Source organism: Cydia strobilella, chromosome 24 (genome assembly GCF_947568885.1).
Source record: "Cydia strobilella chromosome 24, ilCydStro3.1, whole genome shotgun sequence".
Lineage (NCBI taxonomy): Eukaryota > Metazoa > Arthropoda > Insecta > Lepidoptera > Tortricidae > Cydia > Cydia strobilella.
In genome coordinates, this window is record NC_086064.1 from 2,453,733 (window position 1) to 2,467,655 (window position 13,923).

A 13,923-nucleotide genomic window follows, 5' to 3' on the forward strand; every position below is an offset into this window, starting at 1 on the left:
TGTCCATTTTTTTATTTAGTGCAAATCGCCACACTGTAATTGTAACAGGGAAAATTGTCACAAAAAATTACATAACATTTAAATTTTTTGTAAACAACTCATTTTTTTGTATGGAAAGGTCTAATAATTTTTTCAAAAATGAATTCCTCGTTCCTAAATTATACGAAAATGATATATAAGTTGCCCTAGTTGCTAAGAACAGGAAGAAATATAGCATAGATTGGACTTGGGGAGCCGACCCTTTCACCCCCCTTTTGGGGGGCGTTACGATCTCGTGGCTACCGGGCTGAATCAGTTTTATTTGCCCTAAGGAACAATCAATCGTGCCAAGCGGCATCGCCTGAGACAAAAGTGCATACTTAATGCGCTTACTTACCACTATAATTTAATAATCAAATTAATGGGCCCTGGAGGGAAATTCTCTGAAAACCTTAAGTTAGCTCATTTTACTTAAAGGAGACATTCTTTTATTTTTAAAAAGAAACTAAATTGCATTCAAAGGTTTTTAATTTTTTTTTTCAATTTTGCTTGTCTAAAAATATTCTTGAGTACTAAATATTCGATTTTATGGAAATTTTGTACGACAGACGAGTGTAAGACCTAATGTTTCTTGAAGAAATGTTATCATTAACATTAACTGTATCGACGTGGTATCGACTAGTAGAATAAAATAGGGAGTGTTTATTGTTTGGAATTTTTAGTCGGTTCGATTCCCAGGCGAGACAAGCGAATTTCAAAAAAACCTTTGAATGCAGTTTTGTTTCTTTTTAAAAATAAAATGAGCTAACTTAAGGTTTTAAGGCACTTTCCCTTCAGGGCCCATAAAAAAATTCCACACTGTATATTCAGAGCACGCCTTATTCTCAACTGTTAGACCTTAGACTAATATAACTTGATCCCAAGTTTCCTTACAATTATACGTAATCGAGGGCCAGGTTCATACTGGTTTCATGTCGCGATGCGCTCGCTGACAAATACCAAGCGGTAAGAATTGCTGACATTTGCGTCTTTTCACTCTCACAGCTCCCGCTACTAAAAGCATCGGATGACAGGATCGTTGAAAAGGGACAAACATATCGTTTGACGTTACGTTACTCTTCTCGTGAATTGTCAAAATTTAAAATTCGAAATTAGCTTTATAATTTGTCCGGGCGGCTATTCGAAGTATAACTAAGTGGACGGTCCTTACTAACCAGTAAGATTCAGATCAAGCATAATAGATAGTTGTAAGACTTCAAGGGTCTATTTATATCTGACACAGCATCCAGTATTCTAAACGTTTTGTAAATAGATATAAAAATTTGACAGCTATCGTTTTTCATATAAAGACAGACACTTAATGCATTGAACTATTGAACCTTAACGCAATGCCATAAGCCATAAGGTATACTTTCCTAATATACCTTGAGGCTAATTCGAACTTTGTTATTAAAGATATCATTTTTTTAATTTGCGTGTGCGTTTCGCTCGTACTAGTTAAAATATGTTTTGGAGCGAGCGAGACGGTCGGGCGAATGATAACAAAATGATATATTATTGACATCTTAAATAAAGTTCGAATTGGCCTCTGTGAATGCCTGGAAATACCGCATATTTTTTAATTTTTTTATGCTGGAAATTGATTTAATTATCGAGAGAAAAATGAATACGTTATTCTTCCATAACTTGTGCAGTTACTGGCAAAAAACTAGAAATGTCCATTAATTGTGCAGAACATTATTTGCTGTTTGTTTCCAAAATCTTGCTGCTATTCTACAAATATAGTAGTGACTCGGGAGATTTTTAAACATGACCGATACAACTACTTCATAACCACCATAGTAAACTTTTCTCTCGGTGTGGGAGTTCCTCGGTCATGAAAAACTTACAAAATAATAATTTGTTTCAATAAATCTATAATTTACATTATTGTCGAGAGATATTCTGACCGTGTAGTCGTATAAGCTTCATAACCCATTCTACGAAAAATATCTTATGTGGGAATTATTGTTTAAGTAGTATAAAAGATTTAAAAAAAAGTTTTATTTCTCAAAAACGGGAACTGATATCAAGTTGTTACTTTACAGACGGGTATTCAATATGATATAGAATTCACCCATGTAGAAAAATTTGAGTGTGCATTTAATGTAACTTAAACTTTATATTGACTCCACTATTATGGCAGAATTGTTTCAAAAGTGACCGCTTTCAGCTTTAAATAATAGTTCCTAATCTCTCCGGTGGCGCTAGTTACAACAAACCAACAAATAATCCGACCAAATTACGTAGGTTGTTTTTGGTAGTATTTCGGTGTATGGTGGCGCCGCCTAATTACTGTTTTTTGATGGACACTTTTCATACATAGAGATTTGGCTCCTTTATATAGTCTCCATGTACAGAAGTTTTGAAAAAAACTTGGCTTTTTTTGGCTTTATTCTTTTTTTCGGAATTATTGTAACTGAAATTTGCATTGTTTTTTTCGAAAGAAACTTGAAAAAAACGAGCCGTTTTGAAATATTACCGTAATTTTCCCGGTTTTTTTCAACGCTAAGTTATTGGTACAGGTCTGTCAAATTTTTGTTCTAACTGACAGGCTGATATGGTCCGGCGGACTGACAATCAGTGGGCCCCTTAACATCAATTTCAAGGGTATTGGGCGACAGCCCCTTATTGACAAAATTTTATTTGGCCTTCGCTATGTCACGTATTATCAGTGGAACTTACCTATTTAGATAATAAGTAATTTATTTCACCGGCAAGGAGACTGACGCGACGTTGAAAGTCATCGAATGTGACCGATGCAGATAACAATGTTTTTATGCAATTATCGGCGCCCAAAAGGCGCCCAAATGTTTATTTGTAACACCAGAGGGGTTGTAAGTGCGTTGTCGGCATTTCATTTGGGAGTAGGCTCTTTTCTTGAAAGTTTAAAGGACGTATCAGTTAGGTTGCTATAATAAATAATTATAACGGTACAATATTACACAAATTGACCAAGACCCACAGTAAGCTCAAGAAGGCTTGTGTTGTGGGTACAGTCGCCTGTATATATGGGGCATTTTCTATGAAAAGGGACCTTATTGTCGATGGCGCTTACGCCGCACAGCGTCGCGCGGCATTGTATTTATATCGGAGCATTCGTTTAAATTGGCGTAAGCGTCATCGACAATAAGTTCCCTTTTTATAGAAAATACCACATATTATGTTATACACGTGATGACATACTATAGATATTTTATATTAATAGTTACACTATTGTCTTAGGTTTACCTGTAAAAATAGTTGTAAGTGTGGAAAAAAAAATAAAAAATATATATCTAGCAAAAAGCTGAGATCGGTACCCATTGCCTATACCCCTATACCACAAACAGACCTAGATGTAGTTTACTGTTCAATTATTATATTTTTCTGTACATGTTTTTTAAACTTAATGTTTTTCGTGCAATTAAGTGTATTGTGTATTTTGTTTTTTCTCGTGCAATTTTTTTTTCTGGTAGTGGCAATAAACCATTTTTTTTTTACTCACTGTCGACTGATATAGAAGAGTGATAGAGAGACACAAAGCGTTGTCGTAGGGTCGTAGCGATAGCAATTGTCTTCGTGGCTAGGCCTGCAGATGCCCATATACGCTATCTTCTCCTCTTATTGTCGATGGCGCTTACGCCATTATAAACGATGCTCCGATATAGATAAAATGCCGCGCGACGCTGTGATGCGTAAGCGCCATCGACAATAAGGTCCCTTTTCATAGAAAATACCCCATATTTACGCTCCTATTTAGTTTGTCATCCGATCCTACGAACGGTAGTATCGACTTGACCGCAACACGTGAACAGCGCGGTAGAAGGCCGCCTGCAACCATCTTCCGATTCTTCCGTATGTATACATAACTACCTTACATGTGTCCTAAGGTTAGATAGCGAGAAAACTAGATAAGTTTTTAGCATTAGAAAAAGGGTAAACAAATCTTGTGTCTTTTTATTGAGAAACACTTAAAAAACCGGCCAAGTGCGAGTCGGACTCGCGCACGAAGGGTTCAGTACCATTACAGACAAAAACGGCAAAAAAATCACGTTTGTTGTATGAGAGCCCCACTTAAATAATAATTTTATTCTATTTTGAGTATTTGTTGTTATAGCGGCAACAGAAATACCTCATCTGTGAAAATTTCAACTCTCTAGATATCACGGTTCATGATATACAGCCTAGTGACATACAGACAGACAGACGGACAGACGGACAGGCGAACAGACGGACAGTGGAGTCTTAGTAATAGGGTCCCGTTTTTACCCTTTGGGTACGGAACCCTAAAAATAAGTCACAGCAAATATTTTAATTTAATTTATTTTATTTAAGAAACAAACAGTCGTTTACAAACAAGTTTACAAATATTTCTTAAATTAAGACCTGGAGTTTCATTATTGTATATAAATTGCAGTCTATAAAACAACAAAAACATAAAGTAGGTAGGTACTAGGTAGTAATAGTTTGAAGGTAGGTATAGGTAAAACTCACGAGAGCCGGCGGAAGATTTGTACTGAAACTGTAAATTATATCTAAAAGAAAATCCTCGCCGATTCTCGTGAATCGACCCATGAGTAGGTACAGGTAATAAAGTTAATAAGTAATGTAGGAATTAATAAGTAATGACATGATTTCCGGAAAGTGACATAAGTATACATAAGAAAAATTTACATAATTAATTAACTACCGAAAAACACATTTTAATGAATTAATGGAACAGTTAAACAAATCCAAATTATTAAGTTTTTCATTTTCGTTAAAAAGTTTACAAACACGTCTTATAAATACATTTCGTGCATAGCATGTTCTACTATAGGGAATGGAAAACATTTTTTTCTTCTGACAGTGGCGCTGACGTCTACGAGGAACTCTCAAACGTATTTGATGTAGTAGTGAGGGGACATCTAATACATTGTTCATAATTTTGAAAAGTAGGACAGAATCTACACAGTCTCGTCGACTAGCAAGAGTTTGGAGCTTATGATGTATCAGCGACTCGTTATAGTTAAGGTGAGTATGACCAGTTCTAAAATCGAGGGTTCTAACAAACTTTTTTTGTATTCGCTCCACTCTTTCAATATGAACATTATGATAGGGTTTCCATACTGCGCAGGCAAATTCTAGGTGGCTGCGAACAAAACTGTTAAAAAGGATTTTGTAAGTGACACTATTTTTAAATGGCTTTAAATATGTAACAAGTTGAGCCATTTGGGGTTGAGATGAGACTATGGGGCCTTGGGGGGAAAGCGCCCAGGGTTTTTAATTAATGTATCAGCAGGTTAGTGAAATTGACGCGTGACCAGAGGGCTGGGTCATATCTAGCACAGCGGATCAGCATTGCCATACACCGTGGCAATGCTGCCAGCCTTCTGGGCACGCCGCGGCGATTTGGGGCAGATTTTCTATTTATAGTTTATTTTTAAGTTTAGTATTTAATTTCAGTTTGTAGTTTTTGTTAATTTGTTATACTACCTACTTGTTTTTAGTAATTAAAGTTTGTTCGTAAGAATTATTATAGCAAGGACATGTATATTTACATTGTAATGGTTTCATAAGTAATAGTTACTTATTTAAAGCGTTTCTCGATAAAGACTCCTCAAAATTCTTTATGATCAAGAAAAATTGAGGGTTTCACCTCGGAATGAGAGATAATAAGCTGGAAAATCGTATAAACCTCCATTGTGGTATTTTAAAGGTTCTCTTAAAAGTCGGTATAATTATTATCGTGCGCGCGTCGCAAGTTATGTCAAATGGTACTTATACTTCTCACTACGCCGCCGGAAGCCGCCGCAGAAAAAGTAGAGGTCGTGTCGTATCAAAAAGTCAAAGAGCTGGCGCGGGATAGGGAAAGCTGGAAGATACCCCACCGACAAGAGAATAACTTAAGTTAATGATGATGACTTCTCACTACGTAGTACGTGCTATGATAGTTCAGTATTATATCTTAGTGAAATGTTTGTAGACGCATCTCAACGCCACATAATGGCGCCACGAAAGTGTCAACAGCACACGTGTCTTGCCAATAATCTACATAACATGATACCCGAATTAACCCCGCATCACATGCCATGCCAGGGAATGCAACATGTGATAGTGACGAAATGAAATACAAAAGCAATATTGGTTAGTTGGTTACTTATCTCATCTACGAAAACTTTAAATACGATTATTATAACCCCTAAAATTTTCATTTTTTCCGAACACGTTTTTTTAAACCTAACCTATAACCCAATGGCTTCTACATGATGCCTTTTCCAAGTTTGGAAAATGTAACGGTTTTTGAAAAAAAAACGCGTTCAGGCAATATTTTGAAGTTGCGACATGTTACCGAATGTATAGGTCTTCCAATTAAGGATCGGTTTTGCTCTAGTTTCGACCAAAACCGAACCTTCGGCCATATAATTCTAATGCCGAAACCCGAAACCTACCGACACCGAAACTTCGGTCGGATACTAAAGCAGGGACGCTTTTCATTAGATTCTCGTACATATATTGTTACTATTACTATTGCACGCGCATAATTATATAACTGTCCCGCCCATTATGCCGGTTGTCAAATTGTCAATGTCACTGTGCGTTGACAGCAATATAATAATAATGCAAGTGCAATAGAGATATCAACAGGCGGGTCAATGTACAAAAATCAGACAAAAATCTATGTGTAAAGCGTCTGGCTGTGAGCTGGTGTCGTTTGGCTTATGGCGCGGCGGGATGGCGATGGGATGGCCACAGGTCGGTTTTTCGTCCGCACATCAAACACGTGGCCGATTCCATAGACCATCGCATGTTTAGTTTAGTTTATTTATCACATGTATACAATTTTCACACAGGTAAAATATACGTACATTTCAGCTTGTACTACTTGTCGTATAATGATCGTTTTTTTTTGTAATAATAAGAATTAGAATTGAACATCAGTATAAATGAAGTTACAATTAATATTAATAAAACAATGCAAATAGAAATAAATTAAAAACGCTAAAATGTCACAATAGTAAAAAAATAAATAAAAAAAAAAAAAAAAAAAAAAAAAAAAAGTCAATACAAGAACACAAGAAAACAATGTAAATCATGTCAACATTTAAAAAATAAATACTAAGTCTAAAATATAATAAAATAATAATAATCATGGTCATCTCTGGTACAGCGCTGGTCCATAGTGTAGAGGAGCCAACCTTATCATTTCGTTATTGAGACGACTCACGGAAAGCCCAGAATCGAAATGTCTTAGAGTTAAACCAAGAAAAGCCTGCAGCGATTTTGACAGCACACGCAGTGCAAGTGTTATTTATACGTCATAATTTCATAGACGTTTGACGTTTAAATTAACACTTGCACTGCGTATGCTATCAAAATCGCTGCAGACTTTTCTTGGTCTAACTCTAAGAGTGTGTAATTTATATAATACTTTCTTCCCTTCGTTGATGGTATTTCGAATGGCGTGGTTGGATAATGGGCACTATGCCAAGAGATAAAAATGAGATTAAACCGTTTGTCTGATCCGGTTTTGTGTGGGAGGAATGTTACATAGTTTAATTTGGGCTTGTTATGACACACCTATTTGCGTGGTACCACGCCTATTTTATTTATACAATCTTTTGTGAGATCTTGGTCCCTAAACGATGTAACGTCACAGAATAAGTAATAGAATTATCATACAGAACGGCCACGCACCGCTCCGCCCCGACTCGAATGACCTCGCCCCGCGACAGCAGATTGACGGCCGTTTGCCGGCCGCTCAGTACTGTTTTTACAGTACATATGGTGCTACTTTCTCGCACTAGTGCGTAAAGTGCACTTTTTGAGCATATGTCGAAAGTTTAAAGGGCCATATGTACTGTAAAACGTTGTTCGATAAACGTGCGAATAGGTAATTCGCAACTCGTGTCGATTTAAAACACTCCCTGCGGTCGTGTTTTAATTTATCGCCACTCGTTTCGGATTACCTCTTTTCCGCACTTGTATCAAAAATAACTATTAAGCAACTTACTCACACAATGACGCATGACGCGTGTACAGACGTGCCTGTTCACACATAGAAACGGAAGTGATTTTTGATGTCTAGCGTGTCCGCCCTGTGCTAACGCGCTAAGCAGACGTAGATATGGTATGTAGGTACAGACATCGAATTTTATTTGAGGGGGCAAAATTAAATGACAGGTAGAGAGTTCTTATATGGATACTCAATAATCGATGCGTTTCCTATATATAAGTCAGCGCTCCCAGCATTGTTTGAATTGTGTTTTTTTGTAAGTATTAGGTATAATAGGTATTATGGAGACAGTGATAAAGTAGGTTATAAGTAAGTAAATATATAAAGAGATAACATATAAAATAATATTTCAATTTAGCACCATGCTGAGTCGGGACCCTTTCGTGGCTTATATTATTTATGTTGTGTTACCTACCTATGTACGTGTTTTCCTCTTTTTTGCCACGAACGCTATCTACCTATCTATCTACCTAAATATATAAAGAGAGAATATGTAGTAGTAGTAATAAATCACTTTATTGTACAAAACAAAAATTGTTAACATGAAATTCATATAAATTTAGGTACAAAGGCGGTTTATTTAATATGTTTATAATAATGCAAAAGATATTATTAGCTCTACCAGTTCTATAGTTAAAAGCGTACCGTACGTAGAAAGACTCACTTGAAGAAAAACGCGATTATCAGTGAAGTGAAGGTCCTTATAAAATAAAGGTGAAGAAAATTAAGTTTTTTGATCAGATAGGTGTAAACGTAATAGATGGATACAGTCTAAGGAAAAAACGTGCCTCGAAAATCAAGAAAATTTGATTCTCGGACAGATGGCGCCACTACCTTTGGCCTACTCTCGAATAGATGGCGTTGACGGTTTGGTTTGTTATTTGACAATCTTAACGCATATCAGTGAAAGAACATGGGTGAAAATCATATAAAAATAATGTGCAAATAAGAAAAAAACATTTATCCATATATAAATACATGTTATGGTATTTTTATACTTCTTCATTTCTAGTTTTAATCGTGTGTCGATAGATGGCAGTGAATTTACTGTGGCTACAAAATTCCTCTGATATAACGAAGTCGGGAATTTGGCAGAGTTTTTCGGAAGCCTGGACCAAACTATGCTTGGACGCCATTCCATCTCGGTTTATTCTTAAATCGAAGTAATTATAGGCTATGAGAATAAAGATGTTGACGGAACGACCACTAAAATGGCACAAGGTTTCAACATTGGCCTACTCACAGGCGGACGCTTGGCATCGGGTGGATTTTCCTTCTCGGTATAAAGTATTTTATGTTACATTAGCTTCTACCCGTGACTGTGGAATGATAAATAAATATTCACCTTATTGTCGATGGCGCTTACGCCATTATAAACAATGCTCCGATATAAATACAATGCCGCGCGACGCTGTGCGGCGTAAGCGCCATCGACAGTAAGGTCCTTTTCATAGAAAATGCCCCAAATAAATATTTGGGGACACAACCTTACTCAGATCGACCTAGCTAGCCTCAAACCATTCTAAACTAAGGTAGGTACTATTACTATGAATAGCCTTATCTCTTTTCACTTGGGGTCAGCTCTCCTCGTCCTTGTTCGCCAGACACGTCGGTTCTGGGTCGTCGAGTCATTTACTTGGGCTTTCTTCAGGTCACTGTTGATGACGGATATCCAAGTCAGGGGGGGGGTCAAACTATGGTAGGTACTATGGCGACGATATAGATACTTGTATGAATACATACTTCGATCCATGGATAACATCCATAACTCAGGAACAAATGTGCCATTTTCAGCCAAAAGGGTACTTATTGTCAAAGAGGATATAACAAGATAGGGCGGTACTGTCGTAGTAAATTTTGTAACCACTGCAAATTCACCGCCATCTATCAACATACTTTAAAACTAAAAATGAAGATTTATAAAAATACGTTAAAATGTATTTAAATATGGATAAATGATTTTTTTATTTGCATTAATTATTTTTGTATGATTTTGACCCATGTTCTTTCACTGATGTGCGTTAAAATTATAAATAACAAACGAAACTGTCAACGCCCTCTATACGAGAGTAGGCCAAAACTAGTGTCGCCATCTGATCGAGAATCAAATTTTGTGATTTTCGAGGCACGTTTTTTCCTTAGACTGTATCCATCTATTACGGAGTTATTGTCGCTTGTCAGTAAGGCGCTATTTCCATATAGCTTCCATTAGAAATCAACCTTATCGACAAGTGACAATGTGGTACCTTTTGATTGAAACGTCACAAATATTCGTGATAAACACAAAAAAAAGTGCCCTTGTAGATTAGAACCCGGGACGTCCTGTTTCGTAGGTAAATTAAAACTACCATAATATATATATGTCCTTTCCCGGACCTCAAACTATTTACATACCATTGTTTAGGGTTCCGTACCTAAAGGGTAAAAACGGGACCCTATTAAGACTCCGCTGTCCGTCTGTCTGTCAACAGGCTGTATCCCATGAACCGTGATAGACTAGACAGTTGAAATTTTCACAGATGATGTATTTCTGTTGCCGCTATAACAACAAATACTAAAAAGTACGGAACCCTCGGTGCGCGAGTCCGACTCGCACTTGGCCGGTTTTTTTTCTATATCGATTTTGCTTTAAGCGTGAAGAGATAACAAACAGACAGAGTTACATTCATTATTATTCACAACGGCGGGACTTAATCGCGTAAAATAAGTTTTAAATTTACCTCCGATGTTTCGACGACGGCGTTGTCCCCGTGGTCTCGGAGAAGACTGGCTAAAGTTGACATCAACACATCTAGCCGCGCAAGTTTTTCGAACTACCCGCACTTGGTCTTGTTTATTAACTTGAACGTTTTGCGCACTAGGGATGTCACCGGGTCGACACACAACACAACACTCACAATATACGATTTTTCAACTTTCGATATTTGTTTTCGCTTACACTTACTAATGACTGGGTTCCATGTAGATGAGATCTTAAAACCTTCGTCTCGATTGAAATTTCTATGTTTTTTTATTTCAATGACGATTTTTGACAGTTGCGATATGCTCCTTAATCCGCAATGCAATGGTACGTTTCGTTTCCCCGATGTAGGAACTACCACAACTGCAATTGATCCCTGACACACATAACGATGATTATTATTCACAACGATGGGATCCGATCGAGTCCCGTCGTTGTGAATAATAATGAGAAAATTGTGAAAGTTTAAATCAGTGTTTTACCTATATGACGTCTATTTCCGTTTATAACCTCTTATCAGTGTTAAACTCCGGTTTAAATCGTCTCGCCGTGGACACACACGGCTAATATCCATTTTATACTAATAACACATTGTTTTCGGTCACGGTGCATCGCATTTCAATTATTTCTAAAGGTATCGTTCGTATTTTGACTACACCAGCATTAACCTTCTCGACGCCGTGTCAAACACAAAAGCTGTCACTCGGACGCCACGCCACCGAAGTGTCAAAACTGAAATTGAACTTTATGCGAATGCACGTAGGTCTATGTTGCTCTGTGGTTTGTGATGGATTAATCGGTCTTTGGCGTTGGACCTACGCTGCCGATATAACCGTCATTGGCGTCCAAAAGGTTAAGACTGCTGCAGTGTTGCAGCGCGACATTACTGCCGACTGCATGCTGCTAAAATCTGGCTGCATTACGGCAAGAAATGGAAAAAAGTTCATTTTATCGAGAAAGGACTATGGGCAACTTTGTATAGAGCCTGGTCCAAAAATTTACAGAAATGGGAGTTAGGTCATTACATTAGATAGTTATTTCTATCTGCTTCATTTCGTTCTATGGGCACCAAGCGGAATGCCATGCAGAACTGAGATATTGGCATTTTAGTCAAAATGTCGTCACTCTTATTACCTAGGCAATAGAGTCCAAGTTAATAAATTATTTGTCAACTGACTGACATATGTAGGTATATGCATCATTTCAGCTTAATCGGAAACCGGGAAGTGGGTCAAATTTAACTTGCAAGATTTGACCCTTACATACATAGTTACATACATACTTACATAGGTACATTGCAAGTTAAATAAAAGCTTGTAAAAAGTACGTGAGTTAAATTGACCGTGACGTCACTATTAGTTTTCATATAAATTTCATAAAAGGATAAAAGCAAATCGTATTGACAGTTCTAAAAAGAAACTGATTTGACTATATTCTGTTTTTTTATTCAGTAGACTTAAATGACATTTCATGTTTCAAGAAATGCCATGTCTTACACATGAAACGTCATTTTAGTCTACGGAATAAAAAAATTAGACCTTAGTAGGAAAATACTGAAAATAGCCTATGCGAGAGATGTTTTTGACTCCCCCTCCCCCTCTGGCAGTAAGTGTAAGCGAAAACAAATGTGAGTTTGCCTCGACCCCGACCTAATCTCACGTGAGATTAGATGTAAATTAAAAGTGGAAAAATTCACTGTCTTGGTTGGGACTTGAACCCACGACCGCTAGATCACTAGTACAGGGCTTTGCGATCTGAGCTACCAAGACCGTACTCAATACAGCGAATATTTCCACCATATATGAGCATGGAGCGAGGGGGGAGTGGTCGCGGGTTCAAGTGCCACCCAAGACAGTGATTTTTTCCACTTAATTTATTTCTCACGTCACGTGAGATCTTTTAACTTTTGTATTTTGAGTATAAATGCGTTGATGATTCCGTTATCATCGGCGGGCAATGATAATTGTTGCATAAAGAGACTTTCACCTTGGCGTGTAAACAAAAACCTTATCATTGCATAATTTGCATAATGCATTAAAAATATCATTTCATAAACAATTATTATCAATGTGTAGTCTACGCGTGAAAAGTATAGTCATTAATTAGCAAATGTGAAAAATATGCTTTTTCTCACGGGCTCATGTATAATTTGAAGACAGTGTACATTAAATGCAACGGATAGTTGTTTGGCCGGATACCGGATGTTCGGCCTGACCATCGGCCGAATATTGGGTATCCGGCCGGCGAAACTATACCTACATTTTGGTTTTTCGAGCTAAAAAAAATAAAAAATAGAATATTATCAACACGCACGTACCGAACGCAGTTAGCGCGTGCTCAGACTGTTACGGGTCTACCGGTGCTACCGGTACTACCGGTAGCACCGGTTTGACACTGACATATTCGCTAGCGTCTGCGTAACTTACTTTCTATGCATCTCGCTCGTACTCGCATATTAGTGCGAGCGAGATGCATAGAAAGTAAGTTACGCAGACGTTAGCGATTATGTCAGTTTGATACTGCTAAGGCGGTCGTCAGTACGTATTAAATCTGTCACGTAAACGTTTGCCGATGTCACTGTCACATTTCGCAAGAAAAAACGGGAAATATCATGCGCGCCAAGTGTCGATTTTTTTCATTTTAAAAACGTTTCCTTACAATATCGAAATTCGAAAGCTATGAAATTACTATTTAAGCTATGATTGTTTTTTCTTATTTTTTAGGGTTCCGTACCCAAAGGGTAAAAACGGGACCCTATTACTAAGACTCCGCTGTCCGTCTGTCCGTCCGTCTGTCTGTCTGTCACCAGGCTGTATCTCATAAACCGTGATAGCTAGACAGTTGAAATTTTCACAGATGATGTATTTCTGTTGCCGCTATAGCAACAAATACTAAAAACAGAATAACATAAATATTTAAATGGGGCTCCCATACAACAAACGTGATTTTTTTGCTGTTTTTTTCCGTAATGGTACGGAACCCTTCGTGCGCGAGTCCGACTAGCACTTGGCCGGTTTTTTGTTTATAGTATCACATAATAAATAACCGAGTAAAGTTTGATTAAAAGTCCGAGTTAGAGGTTACTTTGGGAATTAATTGTATCGAGCGAAGTGTCATAATTCGTGTATCGGAAGCTATGGTATTAAAGATAATATAGTCAAGAACTACATATATTTTTTCCACGTCT